The sequence below is a fragment of the Sturnus vulgaris genome, chromosome 7, assembly GCF_052056855.1.
Source record: "Sturnus vulgaris isolate bStuVul1 chromosome 7, bStuVul1.hap1, whole genome shotgun sequence".
In the NCBI taxonomy this organism is placed as follows: domain Eukaryota; kingdom Metazoa; phylum Chordata; class Aves; order Passeriformes; family Sturnidae; genus Sturnus; species Sturnus vulgaris.
The window spans coordinates 905,743-922,765 of NC_142249.1; the positions used below are offsets into that span (position 1 = coordinate 905,743).

General features: G+C 47.7%; 1 long non-coding RNA gene across 1 annotated transcript; it reads left to right on the plus strand.

Annotated features, from left to right (window-relative positions):
* Window positions 1-1,790: 1,790 nt before the first annotated feature.
* On the plus strand, window positions 1,791-2,632 carry LOC148223078 (uncharacterized). Its single transcript, XR_015804692.1, has 2 exons — window positions 1,791-1,904; window positions 2,198-2,632. It is a non-coding gene; the product is annotated as an uncharacterized LOC148223078 (long non-coding RNA).
* Window positions 2,633-17,023: the final 14,391 nt, after the last annotated feature.

Consider the following 17,023-nt stretch of genomic DNA (forward strand, 5'->3'; position numbering starts at 1 on the left):
CTGTGCTGATCTCTGAGCTCAGCCCTGTGCGGTTCCGGGCTCCTGCCAGCAGGATCCCCTTTCACTACCCCGTGCCTTTCAGGTGCTGGACTGCTTGGATTTCAATAAATGTGGTGACAGCATCCTTGAGATCATGTCAAGGCACCTGCAGAACAAGTGCAGGGAGAGACGTCGCTTGGCTCTCAGAGGCCTCGTGGTTCTCAGCAAGGATCCCTCGATGGTGAGAAGGGGGCAGGGCTGAAGCTGTGCTGGGGAAAGCTGCCCCTTGGGCTGCCTGGGCTTCAGGAGCTGCAGCAGATGCTCCCAGCTCTCCTGCCTCATCTCCCGGAGTTCTTCGGGACAGGCCTTTTGTCTCTGGGCCCTGCGGCAGCAGGGTGGGGTTGCAGTGCCAGCGTGGTGTTGGTGCTGCCACCGTTCATGGCTTCACAGCACAGCCTTGTGTTCCACATAGGCCAGAAAAATGTGCAGCCTGTCTCCAAGTCTTTTGGAGCTGCTGGGTGATGCAGATGGAGAGGTGGTTGCCATGACCCTCCGTGTGTTCACGAATGTCCTCCAGGACAAAACCATCCTGATATCCAGCACCACTGCCCCAAAGCTGGCCGAGGCACTCCTCGTGCTCTTTGACAACGTAAGGCTCTGTGTCCCCAGGCACTGGCACTGGATGCCCAGAAACATTTTGCCCCATTGATTCTGGGACCTTTGACCTGGTGAGCCTGGAGGAATTGCTCTTACGATCCTCTCTTCTTCTTATCTTCCAGGACAACAGCCATGTGCAGGTGCTTGCCCTTGACCTCTTCTTCAGGATGATGGAGTTGGTAGTAGACAAGGGAAAAAAAGTGCTGATGAAGATTTTGAGCCAGAGCCTACTCCCACTGTTCTTCCACTGCCATGAGGAGCATGAGCACGTGGCGAAGGTGAGGTTTTGTGTGATGCTGGTGGATCTCTGGAAGGGGCTCGGCTGCCTCCTGCCCTGGCACCTCCCAAGCTGCAGCCTCCTCCCAGCCTTGGCACAGGGACGCGGCTCCTGTGCCCTGAGCTGTGGTGCCATCTGCACATCTCTGGTGCTCTCCAGGCCTCTCGGGAAACACTGCTTCGTGTGCTCGACTTCCTGAAGAGAAGGAATCTCGAGAAGCTGCTGAAGAAGGAGCAGTTGTTGCAGTTTGCCGAGTGCCTGGTAAGGAGGGCCTGGAAGCGCCAGGCTCAGCCTGGAGAAGCCCCCTGAGCGCGGTGCTCACTGTGTGCGCTTGGCAGCTGTGGCCCTGCCCAGGGCTGCACGCAGGAGCCGCACGGACTCTTCTCCAGGCTCCTGGGGGCCCGAGCCGGGTGCCGACGGAGCCCCGGCCCAGCGGCTGCTGGCCGCGCCTCAGGGCTGTGCGGGCAGGGGAGGCCGGGGCCGGCCAAAGCGAGGAGCGCCTGGCAAAGGGGCACAAAGCCCGGCCCGACCCTTCCCTCCCGCCGCTCTCTCCAGCTGGCAGACGACAGGAGCCGAGCGGCCGAGCACCTGCGCCAGGCCCTGCCGTACCTGCAGAGCCCACAGGAGTCCCTGCAAGTAGCTGCCATCAGGTTCATCGGTGAGTCCGGGCCCCCTCCCCGCCTCGTCCCGCCGCAGCTCGGCCCCAGCCCCGCCTGCTGCCCCGGCAGCGGCGTCCGGGCCCGGCGCCGTGGAGCCCCGGCTGCCCTCGGCGCTGCTGCCGCCCTGTCGCAGCCGTGCCCTTGGGCTTCAGGATGCGGCCAGGGCCCGGGCTGAGCCCTGCCGGGCCAGGAGGGCGTGCGGCCACAGGGCTGGCAGCGCCGCTGGCAGGGAGCTGTGCCGCTGGGCAGAGCTGTGACAGGCTCTGTGTTCCCAGGCATCGCTGGGCGGCACCTGAGGGGTCAGCCAGGAGACCTTGACATTCTCAGTGAGGGTGAGTGAGGGCAGCGGGCTGTCAACGGGGACTGGCAGGGGGAGCTGCAATCCCTGCCCCGGATGCGGCGGGCTTCGCTGCATGTGTGGACAGGGGGTGGCGTGGGCAGAGCTCAGAGAGATTTCAGGGACGCGGGCGGGGGGATTTGTGGCCAGCACCTTGCAGCTGACCCCGTTGGCCCCCCTTCTCTTTTGGCCATGGCAAGAGCTGGCTGGGATGGCCCTGTCAGGAAGTTCTCCTTGGATTCCCACAGATCCCGGCTCTGACTGTGGCTCTGTTCCTCTCTCTTCCAGCCCTTCAAGCCTTGAGGAGATACGGCCGCCCTTTCCAGACATCGTAGGGCAAGAGATATTCAATGAAAGACCAGCAGAACCATACTCATCTGCTGGCTCAGTAGAACCGGCGTCCCTTTAAGACCTCCAGATGCCGTGGAAGATGAGGCTCCCTTGAGACCAGAAGACACCAGCTGGAGCTCCAGGCACAGCTGATGATTAGCACAGCTGAGCCTGTGGGAAGCTCGCATGGCTTCAGCCTTCTCCCTGCCTGTAGAGAGCTCTCACCCTCCAGCCTTCAGATACTGCCCATCCTCTCTTCTTCCCTCCATTTCCACTATTCCTCCCTTTTGCCTGCTCCCTCCCTCCATCCCTCAGACCCTGCCCATCCCCTATTTCCTCCTCCAGCTCATCCCTGTGCTTCGCCTTCCATCAATAAACAGTTTGGCTTCTTCACTTTGCCTGCATCTCTGTGGAGATCAAGTGGCACAAATCCAGAGCCCTGGGACACACAGGCCCCTCCTGCCGTTCTCTTCCACGCCGTGTTTTGTGCAGAGACACACAGGAACGAGGGCAGAACATGCTGGAAAAGTCTCTGTGCTGAAGGTCCAGTTCCACAACACTCTGGAGTTAAAGGACTTGCTGAGCACCGTGAAGCCCCTGGGTTTTAGATGAGCCTCTCCACCTGCGTATGCTCTGAACGCAGCTGGGAGGGATTCCATGGCAAGCATGCACAGAGGGCAAAGGAGCTTGGAATGCTGGAAGGTTTCAAGAACAGCTTCCTGAAAGCACAGCAGTGCTCCATCACTGCACAGGGTCAGGAAGAGGGCAGAAGCAGAAACCGTCAGGGCTTATCAGGGAGCTTTGGGTGTGCCAAAGAGCAAATGAAGCAGCAGCACAGTGCCTGAGACTCGGACGCGTGACCATGCCAGTGTCCAGAGTGCTATGAGGCAGTGCCGGGATCCTGGGTGCGGTTCTGGTCCCCACAAGTGAGGAATCGCAGCCCCTCCCTCAGAGCCAGTCAGAAAGGCAAGTGAGTGAGACCAGGAGGAAGGCACCCTTCCAGTCTCTCTTGGGCATGGCTGCAAAACAGCTCCTGCTTCTTCTCTGGGGAAGCACCAGAGCGGGCAGGTGTCAGAACAAGGTGGCTGCCTGGGGGCTGCCTATGGCCTCTGACACCCAGTTCCTCAGGGCTTCCCACCGCCCCAGCCTTTCGGGTGCCTCTTCTGCCCTTGTAGCCTCCTGGCACGACTCAAACATCCCCCTCGTGCATTCCCACTGCCTTGTCCCATCAGGGCCTCCACAGCCCCTCATGTCTTTGTGGATCCGTCCCCTCAGGGTCTCCCCCAGCCCGGCCAATCTGCCCGGCAGCAGTGCTGCAGCCTCACAGGAGCTCCAGAGGAGCCTGATCAAGAGGTACATCGGAGCCCTCAGCAATCCAGCCAGCAACACCCGGGCAGGAGGACACTGATGGTGGTTCCTGGCTGGGACAGGGGTTGTGACCATCTCCAGGCACCGGTCTCGCAGGGATCCCCAAAGCTCCAGCCCCTGTCCACCCGCTGTGTCACCAGCAAAAAGGCTTCAGCAGAACCACCAAAGGCCAAGGGGCTTCTGGCCATTTTCCCTTCAACACTACATGCCTGGGCAGCTTGCTGAGCACTAGCACCCTTCTCCCCCTCTTCCTCGATGCCCTGCAGACCCTGGACAGCAAAAGAAAGCTCCTGGGAATCTGTTTATCCTAACACATCGTATATTTCTATACTAAAGAAAAACAAAAAGCAGAAATGAACAGTCTTGAAGAAAAAGAAAATCCCCGCTGGCTCAGGTGGCCCCAGCAGACAGAGACTGTCAGATCAGCTCTCCACAGAGCTCCAGCAGCGCAGCCGGCCAAGGCCTGACAGACGAGACCGTGTATTCCATGCCCGGCGGAGCTGATCTCGCAGCCTCTGGAACATGGAGATCCGAGTCCACTCCACTGCCCTGAGGATGCACCAGGTTTGAATTCCCAGATTTCCAGCCCACTATGGAAACACTGGCAGTCACCTCCAGGCTCCGAGTTGCACACAGCACCACGGTAAGTGCCGCGCAGAAGAGGTATACAGAGTGCAGCGAGGAGCTGGACGTGGCTTTCATGCAATAAGTAGAAGGTGAACCTAGGCACTGCCTCTTCAATCTGGCCCCGTCTGCTCTGGTAGCAACTTTTCCAAGTCGGCAGAGGGAGCTGCGAATATGTAGAATGGAGGGTAGCGAGACGCCGTGTGTTATGCGCCCTTTCAGGGCTGCTGCCAGGGGGCTACTTTAAGAACGCCTTCTTCTTCCTCGCGTCCTTCTCGCTTCGCTCTAGCTGCATGGAGTACAGCACAGCGAAGGTGTGAGGAAGGGCACTGCCCCAGCTTTTGCCCTGGCCTGCCTGTGCTGCGCCTTTAGCTGCACACCAGAACAACGGCATTTCTTACCCGCAAGGCAAAAAAGGCGTTAGTGTAGCCTCAGGAATGGCAAGTGCCTAGGCATTAAGTTGAGCGACCACGTATGAGGGAGTCTTTAGAGGTTTCCTCCCCCATGGCGCAGGTGTATTCTCATTCTCGTGCTGAACTGAAAAGTCCGGGCATGGCAAGACTGGCCTGCCTTGTGCAGAGACGAACACAAATGTGGGGCTATGATCCTCTGTGTTCGGAGCTCTGCTTCCGGGTGTGTGGGCCGCCATGAGCCCGCAGCAGCCGCCGAGGGCAGTGTGGATTGTGGATGAGTCTGGGCTGGCCCCCCGCCCCCGCGTTGGTCTGACAGCGGCAGAAGTGGCGTAGGAGCGGCATCGCCTGAGGGCCCCATGGGGGGCGGGAAGAGAGCCGGGAGTGACTCCGAGCGACACCGGAAGCGATATCCGTAGGGCCCGGAAGGCCAGCGTTGCCATCGAGTTTGGCCGGTAGGAGGCGTCTAAGGTGCTTTGAAAGGTGGAGCTTCTTTGCTCTAGGACAGTCTGGGAGAGCTGAGGGTGTCCAATCTGGAGAACAGAAGGCTCCAGGGAGATCTTCGAGCCCCTTGCAGTGCCTGCTGGGGCTCCAGGATAGCTGGGAAGGGACTTTGGAAAAGGGTCTGGACTCGCAGGACAAGGGGGAATAGCTTCAAACTGCCAGAGGGCTGGGATAGATGGGATATTGGAAAGGAATTCTTCCTTGGGTGGATGCTGAGGCCTGGCACATGTTGCTCAAAGAGGCTGTGTAGGAGCCCCATGGCAGGAAGCGTCCAGGGCCAGGCTGGAGCGGACATGGAGCAACCTGGACTAGTGGAAAAGTGTCCCTGCCCGTGTCAGGATGTGGGAAGAAGATAATCTGTCCCTAAGGTCGCTTCCAGTCCAAACCATTCTGGGATTCTAGGATTCATGAAAGGGCCCTTTTCCAAGTGAAGTGTTGTATCTCTTGGCTCCCAGCTTGTAGTTGCCAGTTCTTCTGGAAGCAGGCGTGGCAAAGCAGCTGTGATGAGCCATGGGTTCTCAATAGGACGAGTGTGATATATTTGCAGAGAGGATGGCTGCAGACAGATCTTCAAGGTAAAACAAGCAAAGGATTGAATAAAAGCCAAAGGTTGGTTGTGTTAGTCAGTTTGCTAGCTGTTGAAATGGCCCCAGGTCATTTTCAACATTTCTAATTTGGATTTGTTTGAGTAAAAAATGAATGTGTTACCTCCAGCGTAGGCTCTCCAATGCATCTCCATGTGCTCCCATCTCTTTGTTGTATATCGGGTTCTATTAACTGAAGACAGAATCATAACACAGTAGTAAAACATTTAGAGGTGTAGTTAGCCAGCTTCAGGAGTTTTCAACTCTGCTGTTGACTTTTCTGGTAACTGTAAGCAAGGCAACACAATCCAGTTACTCCACTTTTCCTCTCTGAGGAAAAGATGATCTTTTTTTTTTTCCTCATTTTGAAAATAGCCTTGAATGAAGAGAGTTATGCACGTGGCATGTAGGATTCATTATTTTACTTTCTCTTCTGCTGTCTTTCGCGTACTAGCGTACTAGTCTTTTTAAAATTTTTTTGTTGCTGTTCTCCATTCAGTAGGTTTGAAAGACTTCTAATTGTTGAGATGATGGTTCTTTGAAGGCTCACTTAGCCCACCTTTTGGGTGAAGGAAAGAAGAAGACAAGGTCCTCTAAGAAGAGTAAAAAGCATACTTTCAAGAGACATTCAGAGATGTCTGCTGATGCCATGCAATTACCGTGTAATCAGCAGAAATGTGTTGGAAAAACACCCATCAGTGACTTCACAAGAAAGCCACACTCAAGACAGGTAAAGAACAGAAGCATAAAACCCCAAAGGTATGAAATGGACAGATTTTCATTGGGAATGAGCAACTCCTGAATTCTTGGTTCTAGAACTAGGGGCTTGTAATAAATAGACTGTCTCCTTGCCAAACGTAAATTTGGTGTCATGAACTGCTCACTGCCCGTTGAAGTGCAGGGCTAGTAGACTAATATTTGCCATGGCAGGCATATTGTATGGCTTTCCTGTTAAAAAGAAATTGGTTTTGCTCATGGCAATCTAGATATGTACCCAGTCTGACACCTATTTTTTAGGCTATATTTCCAAGTAAATGGCTTCCATGATGATGCAGTAAGTTTATGTCATGAACAGGAATGAAGTGATTGCATGCGTCCTTTTTTACCCTAAGCCAGCTGCTGAGTAATGAGACAGAGGCTCTCACTGACGCCAAGGAGTGCCCGTGCTTTTGGGAAAAGCACTGGGCAGATAAAGCCTATTTCCACATTTCTTGCTAGCATCTCCTTCAAAGTTCATGGGTTTGTTCATCTTTTAGAGCTGTTCTAGATGTCTTTGTAGTTTACATGTACTAAATGTAGCAGGTATTGCTTTCATGCCGTCCTACTAGATTTGAAGTTGGGATCTACTCAGGCTTCAATGTCTCAGAAGAAGCAACGTCGATTCTTTGAATTCTACTCTTGAACGTGAGAATGCTACTTATGTAGTTAATGAATTAATTAAATCGAATTCACTTGAATGGAAAAATTGTCTTGTTCATGTAGATTTTAACTTGGGAAATTGATATTTGAGTTCTACTTTTCATTGTTGTTGCTTTTCTGTATTCTTTGATTGCACAGATAGCAGATATACTGACCAAGTATTGTGTGAAACTGGAGGAAATGTCCTTCCTCTTGGCAGCTGATGTTCACAAGCTCATTAACGCTAAGGCCATGGTAAATGTTTTACCTGGGGCAAGATAGCAGTCGGAATATTCCTAGAATGTCTTTCTTTCCCCAGATGAAATTCATTTTTTCTGCTTATCGATCACTGAAATATGGAAGAAATTTCGACTTGGCAGGGTATTGGTTATAATTTGTGTTCTTTTCTCCCCTCATTTTCTGTAGAAGAGACAATTTTGGGTTTGTTTTTGCATGTTGTATGCTGCTTCTACTTCTGGTTTTGTTTTAAATACACAGAATATAAACAGAGCACTGCTGGATAATGAGAGGGCAAGTGCCAAGCTACTCTTGAATCGAATGCAATCAGAGCTTGAGAAAGAAAAATGGCATCAACTGAAATGGCAAGGGAGAGTCAAGGACTGGAAGCTCATGCAAAAGAAATGTGTAGCTCAGAGTTTCAGGTCAGAAATTTGGCAGTCTTCTTTTGGACAATGAGCAACACCAAGAGGCTAGTGTTCACTTTTGGTTTCTATCAAAGTAATACTTGATCATTTTTTCTTTCTATGTGATACCACGTATGATATCACATATATCATGTGATTCCATTCTACATATCTACTTTCCATCCTGCAGAGAATTTATGGCAAGTGGAGAAATACAGAATCCCCCAACTGTGAATATGGAAATGGAAAAGTTGATAAAGGAGCAGATGGTACTCAGTGAAGAGAGACTGAAGGTTTTGCAATATATCGGGTATGGCAAAAGAGGGTATAGCATAAAGGAAAACAATTGTTGCTGGAGTTAATGAAGGACTTGGCTACAAAATGCACTTTGCTTCCTGTCAATGTGTGATTGCTAAATGCAGCAGTAAGGCAGGGTCTACATCTATTTCTGTACAGCTCTTTTGAATGGAAAAAATGCATTCCTGATTTTCAGTGCCCCAGCTACACTTAATAGGTGGCGATCAGGCTCTAAAAATGGAGGAATGCAGAAGTAAATCTTGAAACATAGTAGAAATGGGCAAAGAGGGGTGGAGAGCTAGAACTTGGTGTTTTTGTCAAGGCATTTTTTTCTCCATGGCGTGGGATTTTATTTGCGGAATAAATGAAGAGAGGAGTCTGGATAGAAATCTAACGTTGCTACGTTTGAATATCCATCCTGAACACAAGACACATTGGTGTGGGTGCAATGCATTACGATCTTTACAGGGAGGTTTTTTACGGTGGATGGAGGAACAAGGTAGATGACAGTTAGTTCCTTATCGGGCAGTAAACAATTGGCCTCGAACAACAACAATCTCAGGTTTATTTTCATTGCCAAGATGGCTGTAAATAAAAGAAAGCCCAGTAGTATGGATATTCGGATTCATAATTTTATATTTGAAGTACTGACTGGTTTGTATTTTAGGATACCCGACTCTTGTTTCCTACTTTGATAGCACCTTGTTGCCTCCAACACGTGCCAAATCTGATGGAAACGAATGGTGCAGAACTCTGAAGAATTGAAACAAAAGTCTAGGTAGGTCGGGAAATCCTAAGAACAGTCTGGAATTCAAGCAATATTTTCTTTTCTCCTGGGCAACGATGAGGCAGACGATTGCTTTGAGAGTGCATGTTTGCTCTATTCTTTGTTCTGTGTGTTCCCACATACCTTCTCAGTTGTTTGGAGGTGGCAGTAAGAGCCAAAGAAGCTGCCTGTGGCATGGCTTTCCTTTGGCCAGTACAAACAGCTGTGCATGGTGAGATCTAGCAGGAACTGGCTCGGTTAGAATGAATCTGGGGGAAATCAAAAGTTAATTTTGACATGGATCCCTTCTCAGTCATACAAAAATACTCCTTTTTAACTCTTGGAGAAGAAGAGGGGAAGTATTGGAGATACTTCCTTTCTCTGTGTCCTTGCAGCATGCCTTCCCTCTCTGTGTCTGCCTTCTCTTGCTCCAGAGCACATCCTGTTGGGATGTTTGTAGCCTGTATGGTAGCAAAGAAGTTGGTAGTGATTTTAAGTACCTTGCTACTTTGAAGCATAATGATAAACAGCTGTGTATGAAAATGTCTTGATTTCTTTGGCTGGTAATGTCTGGTGTCTGTAGGCACTGCTGGCATCTGTTCCGTGTGCTGAGATTCAGCACGTGGCCTCTGTCATGTTTCCATGTCACACTGCACTGTGAAAGATGGGAATTTTGACTGTGGTCTGTTCCGTATCATTCAGACAGCCCTAATGTGGAGTGCGTGGAGAAAATGAGCATCCAGTATGAGCTGGTCGAGGGCAAATGTCAGGAGAAAGGGCAGATGTGCAAGTTGAGTGCCACAGCTTTTGGCTGTGATAGCCGTGGTCCAATGTGTCATTAGAGTAAAGTGCGTCTGAGGATGCACCAGACACTGAGATAACAAGTGGAATTCCTTTTTAACCTCCGCCTTACTCTGTTCAAAAAGTAAGCCATCCGTTTGGTTTCACAGTAGTAGTTGTTATTTGTACTTGAAATGTGGAAAAGCCGTAACAAATGCCAGTAATGAAGGGAGTGCTGTCCTACATGAATGTGGAAGATGCAAGGAGCCTCAGCCCTTGTGCTAAATCTGTCTTATCTTGGGAAAGAAATTCCACCTCTGCCTCAATTTCTCCCTTTGTGTCCAACCAGATGGTATTGTTTAGTAATCTAATATGGCATGTAGGAGGCTGAATCTATCTCTGTCCATCACAAGAAAAGAAACACTACGTTTAGCCAGGCTCTCTGAAAGCCACACAGTATTTCTTCTGTGCATGTCAATAATTTGTTCTTCTTTTCCTTCAGATGACCCTGTTGGATATGAACATTTGCAGAAGATGCTGAAGTTGTGCACTCCAACATACTTCAGATGACTGAGAAACGAAAATGTAGGTTTGAAGAAGAAGTGGAGCACGTGGATGTACGTTTCTTTTATTTGATGACATATATCTTCATCACTCCTTGGGATTAGTCTGTTCTTCCTGTGCTCCCACCTGCAATGCCTTCTGCGTGGTAGGCTATTGATGTCACCTTAGAAAGAGGTCCATAGTGTGACAAAACACTCCAGAGAAACAGTTTGGTGTGGAAGAGTTTCATGTGGAAGTGTTCCTAATTATTGTGTTTATTATTTGTAATAGAAATAGATTGTATTTTTATGATCATTTCTATCTGAAATACATATGATAGCGATGAATGACATATGTCCCAGTCTGCTTAAGATCAGACTTCAGGAATAGCTGGAAATGATCTCCCAAATGTCTTCCAATCTTTTCTATACATAAAAAAAGTCGGGCAGTTGTTTCTAAAGGGATAAATTATAGAAGGTGATTTGGTGCTTTATGGTGCCAGAATAAACAGAAGTTTTGAGAATCCGCATTCTTACCAGTTTACTTGGAGACTGATTTTTTTTTACTCTCCAGATAGAAGACGCCATGTTGGATACCAGTCGTAAAATTCCAGGCAGCCTTTTATCATGTTACATATCCTCTTACTCATTCATTTCACCTTCCAGCAGTTTAGAAAGAACTTGTTCACTTGAATGTTTTTCTTTGGAGTGATTTGAAGGAGACGGCTAAATGGCCGTAATCCAGGTAGAAACATAAAAACAAGGGTGTGCTATAAAGACAGGACTTCTTAATGCAAAGAGCCCTCTGAAATTCAAAATACCTGCTATAAAATGAAAAATGTAATCTTTGACTTTTAGATGGGAATTTCTACTCTTCAGTTTCATTCTGTCAGGTGCATTTTTGCTAACTGCTTGATTCACGCTGAATGGACAGTCCTGTCTTATTGTTGGTATGGCAACAGTGATAGAGATCACTGCTGCTTTCTGTAGAAAGTGGCTGCAAGTTGCTATGACGAGATCTTGTGCAGGTCTAGAGTCTGATTGGATGTGAGGTTCTCATTGTTTCAGAACACCAACTTGGGGTGGCAGTGTCAGAGGTGTTCATTATCTAGGAAGATTTTCATAGGCGATGAGTTTTGCTGAGGTAGCTTTCTCTTCTGGGTGTAGAAGATATGTGCATAATTAACTTCCTTGAATCCTAAATAGTTGGGGAGATTTTAGTATCTACGAAACCATTTTTACTAGCTTTTTTATGTGGCCTTAGATGATGAAAGTGATCTGGATACAATTTTAGAAAAAAGGCAAACGGTGAGCTGTGAGGAAGAGCTGAAGGAGTATTTGGAGAACACCCTTTCTTCTTGAGATCAAATTAGAACAAGGTATGAATTTTGTATGTTTTGTAAACTTAAAAGGTAGAGCATCTTTGAACATTGGTTGTACTACCTAGGCCTTGTTTTAATGCTGTTGTGTGAAGGTATGGAAAAAGAGTGCTTTTCACTTCATGTAAGAATATAGAATAATGTCCCTACTGAACAAGGTTAAGGCAAATAATGCCCACGGTTTAGGAATGGGACAAAGGAAGACTGCTATCATTCAAAAACCATAGCACATCAGTATTACTGTGCATACCATCACATCCATGCCTTATTCAGAAGGTAAAAGTAGTAGTGCAGATTCTTGGATCACTGGAATCAGAAGTTGGTCTGCACCATCATCTCTTCACTCATAGATTTGATCTCATTCAAAGTTCTAGGAACTCAGACGTTTAAGACAGCCAAGCACTGGCAACTTTAAAAACCATCTAAAAATGGGTACAATACCGCTCTCCTTCCTGAAGATCTTAGCAGCAGCTCTGAAGCCATAGAGGAAGCAGCACTGCTGCCCGAAACCCCAAGTAAAACACAAACTAACAGAGTGTCAGTTTATGCGGTGCTTTATTCAGGGCCCGGGGACCTGGGGACTCGCGTCCCAAGTCAGGATCCCACCGGTTCCCTTTTTAGAGGGTTTTTTATACCCTTTTTACAAATGGTTTATGTGCAGAAGTACACATTCTTCTATAGATACATTCACCTTGTAGATAGCATTTTGCGTCATAAATCTTACACGGTTGCTTATCTTAGGACTATAGTGTTCTCCCCCTCAATCTCTCTCTTACGCCACTGCCCACCACCAGTACTTTATTTATGATTATACTTTAACCTTATCACTAACGGTTCTGCATGCTCTCAGCACAGCACATTCCTAAATTAGTTTCCCAGGGCCTACTCTGGGAACTGCAGTCTCCAAGCCTTAGCATTACTACTACTATTATGGTTTATACACTTTATATTCTAATATTCAGGATTTCTAGTCCATACGGTAACAGCACTGTTCACACACCCAGGAGGTCTTTCCTACCTGCTCGATCAGAGGCACATTAGAAGAGCAGTATGGACCTGAGGGGCAGATGCACATACCTTCACACACCTCGCAGTGGGACTGTGGTTAGAGCTGGAGGTTTGATACTCTTCCTAATAATTTGAGCCGTTAAAACAAGGCCAGAGGTAACAGACCAAGTGAAAATACAATGCCAGGTTGCGGAAAGAGAATGTTACCTATCTGAACACCTACATAAATTCCCCATCATTCTCTTTGTTTAGGAGACCAAGCCAATGTCCGTGTAAATGAAAACAAATGTGAATATTGATTTTTCTTGAATCAAGACTCAGCTTTATGTCCAAGTCAAAGGCAAATAAACCAAAAAGGCTCCACTGAGCACAGTGCAGAACTAACATGGAAGACAGTCATTTGACCTCTTATGTAAGCAGTGTTGGAATGGTTCCCCATCCAAAAGGAAGGATGTCAAATGCTTCTTTGGAAATATTTTAACTTCTGTGCATTTCTTTCTTTGTAATGAACTAATCTCTAACTAGCTAGGACGTGATTGTGTTCAGTAGAAACAGATCAATGGCAACATTTAGCCTAAAGGTTTTATGAGATTGATCAGGAAGTTCGATTTAGATTTAAAGGCACTGTAGTCATATTTAATTTTATTTCTCTCCGTACTTGAGTCTCTTAAACAGGGACCTTCAATTGGACAGGACACTGAAGCAAATTGTAATGGATGACGTAATGGCTTACCCAGAAGCATTTTGTGGGAACTGATTTCTTCTAGGTATCCATCAGCCAGCATTTTAGTGTGAAGGGAATCTTCAAACAGGTAAAACAAAAATTCCCGTTGGTTTCAAACCTGACTGCTAGATTAATTTTTCACTTTGGAGAAAATTTTCATGACCTTTAAAATTCAGACTATATCAAGTATTGTTTCAGCCATTGAAGAAAGTGCTTTTGATAGAGATAGGAGAGGGAAACCAAAACATTTCTCAGAGCCACACTTTGAGCTCTGTCCTTGTTACAAACGGCACTTGAGCAAATTCATTTGCCTTTGGAACAGAAAACGACAAGGTAACAGGCTTATCATTACGGATTTGAGTGTTCCAGGTTCTTTAGATAGTAAGTGATCTATTCAAGATGATCTCTTACTGAAATAGATCCATTTTGAGAAAGGATATGGATTTCTTAGAAGAAAGCAAATCCCTATGTTAAAACGGTGTGGTGGGTGGTTTTTGTTGTTGTTTTGCTTTTAGAACTTGCAAGACACAATCGACTTCATAGTTCGAGATGCAGATAAGACCACGACATTCCAAACAGGTGTTTCTTTTTGGTTGTTTTTCAATCTGTCTATCTTTGGATTGTAACCAGTAGAACTGTGCTTGAACTGGAAAGAAGCAGCGGAGGTTTCAGAAGTGGAACATACGGTGGAACAGTAAGCTGAGAGCATTGTGCAAGGAGAGGAAAGAGGGGAAAATGGTAAGAGTTTCCTGAGTCGGAAGGGACCCCTAGGGATCATCGAAGTCCAACTCCTGGCCCTGCACAGACACTCCAGCAGTCCCACCCTCTGCATCCCTGAGAGCATTGGCCAAACGCTCCTGGATCTCTGGCAGCCTTGGGGCTGTGCCCATTGCCTGGAGAACCTATTCAGTGCCCGACCAGCCTCTGAGGAAAAAAACCTTTCCCTGATAGCCAGCCTAATCGTCCCCTGACACAGCTCCTGGCATTCCCTTGGCTCCTGTCCCTGGTCGCAGAGAGCAGAGAGCAAAGCTGTCCCTGTGCTGCCCTTGGGAGGAGCTGAGAGGTCCCAAGTGAGGTGTGAGCTCAGTGTCCTCTCTGCAGGTGAACCAAATGCCCTGAGCCACTCTTTGTATGGCTTCCCCTCCAGCCTCTTCACTATCTCTGTGTCCCTCCTTTGGACATTTCTCCAATAGCCTGAGGTCTTTCTGACGTTGTGGCATCCAAAATTGCCCCCAGGGCTTGAAGAGAGTGCAGTCCCAGCCCAGAGCAGAGCGGGACAATCGCCTCTCTCGAGCGAGCGGTGCCAGAAGATAGGGACAGTTGTCAAAAAATCAGCTGGAGAAAGAAATCTAACAGAGAAACAGGTGATCTTGGCACAGGAAATGGAAGAAGCAGAGGAAGAAGAAGATGAGGAGAGGATTCCTTGTAAAAGTGAAGAAAATGAGCATGCAGAACAGGGACTAAGCATTATGCAGGTAAGTGAGCAAGAGAATAAGTTTGAAAGTGAAGGCAGTTTTGTCCAAAAGAAGGAGGAATAGGAAGTCTTTTTGCTGAGAATGAATAGAAAGGTTGTTTCCATTTAGTTTGTATACGAAGCGCACAGGGCTCTAGATCCTTTTGTGGGAAAATGGAGTGTGTAAAGTTGCCAATCATTTTGGAGCGAATTTGGAGGTTTTGGGGGTCCCAGGTGAATTGGGGGGGGAGGGGGGGGCGGGGATTTGGGGATATCCAGGTGAGTTTTGAGGGGTCCCAGGTTGATTTTGGGGGAGAATTTGTGGAATTTTGGGGGATCCCGGGTAGTGAGGTTTGGGGTGAATTTGTGGAATGTGGGGAGTCCCAGTTGAATTTTAGGGGGAATTTGTGGAATTCTAGGGATCTCAGGGGAATTTTGGGGTGAATTTGGTGAATTTTAGGGTATACATGTGAATTTTAGGGTTCTCAGGTGAGTTTTGGGGATGCCAGGCGTATTTTGGGGTGAATTCTGTCGATTTTGGGGTATCCAGGTGAGCATTTGGGAGTCGTGGGAGAATTTTGGGATGACTTTGGGGGGATGCAGGTGGATTTTCCGGGGAATTTTAGTGATTTTTGGGAGTCCCAGATGGGTCTTGGAGTGAATTTGGTGGATTTGGGGGTATCTGGGCGGGTTTTGAGGGGGATTGGAGACATTTTGGGGTGAATTTGGGAGGTGTTGGGGGAACTGGGTCTTGGGGGTGATTTGAGGGATTTTGGGGGTTGCAGGTGGGATTTTGGGGTGAAGCCCTGGGATTTGGGGGTCCCCCGTGAATTTTGGGGTGAATTTGTGGAATTTTGGGAGTTGCCAGGTGAGTGCTGAGCATCCCAGGGGGGACTTCGGGGTGAATTTTGGGGATTTGGGGTTTCCCAGGTGAATTTCTGAGGTGAAAAGGTTCAAAAAGGTTTTTTTTGAAAACAAGTTAAAGCCAGAAGGTTATTGAACATCAATAGATGTGATGCAAGTAGGTAATATGCAGACAATACACAGCGAGACAAATCATGGGAAAAATACAGTGGTAACACATGAGTGTGTGAGGATGGGATCAGTATAGCTAAGGCTCAGTTGAAGCTGAATTTGGAAAAGCATGCCAAAACTAAGAATAATAAAGGCACCTACGGGTATTTCAGCAGGAAAAGGAAGATGGAAAGAAACCTATCACACCTCCCCTATTCCCCCCCCCACCCCCATAAGCGAGACAGGACTAGTGACAACAGACAAGGAGAAGGCTGAGGTACTCAACAAGTGTTGGTCTCAATTTTTACTGCCAGTCACTATTTCCACATCTCTCAGGTTATTGGACTGGTGGACTTGATTCTAACCCATAGTAGCAGGTCAGCTTTCAGACCACTTGAGGAACCTGAGCATGCAAGACCATGGGACCCACCCACAGGCATGTCAGGGCCCTGAGAGAACTGGCAGCTGTAGTTGCTAAGGTGCTTTCTCCATCATATTTGAGAAATCAAGGCAACCAGCTGAAGTCTCCAGACACTGTGTTGTATTGACTCCAGTCCTCTTGGTCTTTTTTGTAAATCTTAGAGCTCTGAGTCAATTTCTGCAGAGGATTCCCAATGCAGTTTCAAAAATGGAATCTTTGTTACTGGTCCTCATGTTGATCTTGGATATTTCCATTTTCTGCACTCCTTTATTTTCGAAACATTTGTAATGACTGAAAAGAAAGCTGAGACGAGGCATTATGCTCTTTCCAGTGATATAAATGGACCAGTATTCTTTTCAGACAAATATATTTTTGCTGTGTCTAAGCACATGTGCATACCTGTGTTTGATTTATGTGTCCAGGTTTTGGCAATGGGGCAGCCACAGGGCCGTCCTGTGACAATGGCCCAGGTGCTGCCCTGTCCCGCTTTCTTCCAACTGGCTCCACTTCAGGATGCCCTCCCTGCTGAGAGAAGAGGCTGGGACAGCACCTTTAGAAATGTGACTTTCTGGGTTCTTTTTGTTTTGTTTTGTTATTTTTAAAGTTACTAAAATCCTTCACCCTGATTTTTTGATGTGTTGGGTTTGGGGTTTTTTTCCATTTTTGGGTGGGGTTTTTTGTGGGCTTTTTTTGGGGCTTTTTTTGTCTCTTTGGGGATTATTGGTTGGGGTTTTTTGTGTGTTTGTTTGGTCTGCTTTTTTTGTTTGTTTGGTTTTTTATTATGGTTTTGTAGAGTTTTTTAAGCAAATTGATTGGAAAACTGAATAGTCCTCCACTATAGTCTCCTGGATTCACCTGAGACTCTTCC